Consider the following 1,544-nt stretch of genomic DNA (forward strand, 5'->3'; position numbering starts at 1 on the left):
TCCTGCAGCACGTCCGGAAGCTCCTAGAAGAAGATGTTGCCCAGCTGCCCTCCCCGAGTTTGCACCCTCCCCTCCACCAGGGGTATGTGAGTCTCTTTCCCCGACCTTTGCAGAGGAGGGGATGATCAGGCTCCTCCATCTCTGTCATTCTGGGAGTCAGAACACGGTGTATCCTGTTGCATTTCCCCTGCTTCCCGAACGAGTGAGGGCCCACATCCTGGCATGTTTGTTGGCCGTTGTGGATCCTTCTGGGTTGCTTTCCCTCTTCTTGTCCTTCATCGTTTAATGGCATTGGCCGTTGTTTGCCTTTTTCAATTTGCGAGAGCTTTTTGCCTATTAAGGAACTTATTCTTCTATCTGTCGTGTGCATTGCCTATTAAACTTCTTTGTTGTTCGTTTCTGATGAGGATAGAAGGTCAGAGTGGACGGGGGGTGGGGGTCATTGTCGGTAGCTTTTGGAGAAGGGACAGAAAGTGAAGCTAAATTCTGTCTCCCTCCCCAGTTGTCTCTTTACCATGATTCGCGGTAGCAGATGGAGGCTGTGAGTCAGAACAGGTACGAGGCTTCGATCTCTCCCACTGGACCAGGGTTCAGACGAGGGCATGGATTTAGAGGAAAGAAAACCCATCTGCAAAGAGCACCCAGCGACTTCCCAGATCCACGCTGCAGTTGGCAGCCTGGTCCCGTCCCCAAATGCCACTCCGTGTATCTAAAGACCAGACACAGGCAGCAGCTGGCCTACCGGAGCCCCCAGGTTTACACTGAGGACCGCACAGGAAGTGAGGAGGCGGCCCCACGGGGGCTGTTCATCTCCAGAAGGCGGGGAAGGAGAGCGTTTCTCTGGTTATCACGGGGCCAGCGCATCTGTGGGCACTAAATCCCTGGGAATATATTTTGGCAAAAACTTACAGTCCCATTAGTGTGAGAGTACCCTACCACCCTGCCACTACACCCTCTCTTGCCTGGAGGAACCCCAGACGGGTGCCCAGATTCTGCTCAAATTTCTTGAAGACATAAGCAATGGGATGTTTATTGCAGCATTGATGTGCAAATTAGAAACCAACCCAAGTACCCAGCAATGGGGAACAGTAATAAATTGTTCGCTATCCAAAATAGGGAATGCAATGAAGTGTTAAACGGAACGAGGCTGAACTCTCAGTGCGGGCAGGGAGAGAGGCCGCGGCGTTTGGGGAGTGAAAACCGCGAGGGCAGGTGGATAGATGTGTAGAATCGTATCAGGGCCGCAGGACCCTTCTTTGCTTCCCCAACATATAATCGATCCGTCAGCAAATCTCTCCGTTGCAGACAGAGCCTGAGTCTCTTCTGGTGCATCCCCCCTGAGCGGGCAGAGCTGCCATCCCCTCTCCCCTGGACTCAGGACAGTCTCCCACATCTCACTGCTGCTTTCATGGCTCGCTCCCCTCCAATGTGCTGCATGGGGCTGGCTGCCAGAGATCATTGAGGATCAAACCAGTTCAGGCCACTCCTCTGCTCAGAACCTGCACTGCTGCAGGACCAGTAAAGCCCCAAGCACCAGGCAGTGG

General features: G+C 53.5%; 1 protein-coding gene across 1 annotated transcript in view; it reads left to right on the forward strand.

Annotated features, from left to right (window-relative positions):
• Nucleotides 1–1,544, forward strand: part of SRRM4 (serine/arginine repetitive matrix 4) — a 127,783-nt gene that overhangs the window by 24,278 nt on the left and 101,961 nt on the right. The window lies entirely within an intron of this gene.

The sequence above is a fragment of the Myotis davidii genome, unplaced genomic scaffold (assembly GCF_000327345.1).
Source record: "Myotis davidii unplaced genomic scaffold, ASM32734v1 scaffold1330, whole genome shotgun sequence".
NCBI classification, from domain to species: domain Eukaryota; kingdom Metazoa; phylum Chordata; class Mammalia; order Chiroptera; family Vespertilionidae; genus Myotis; species Myotis davidii.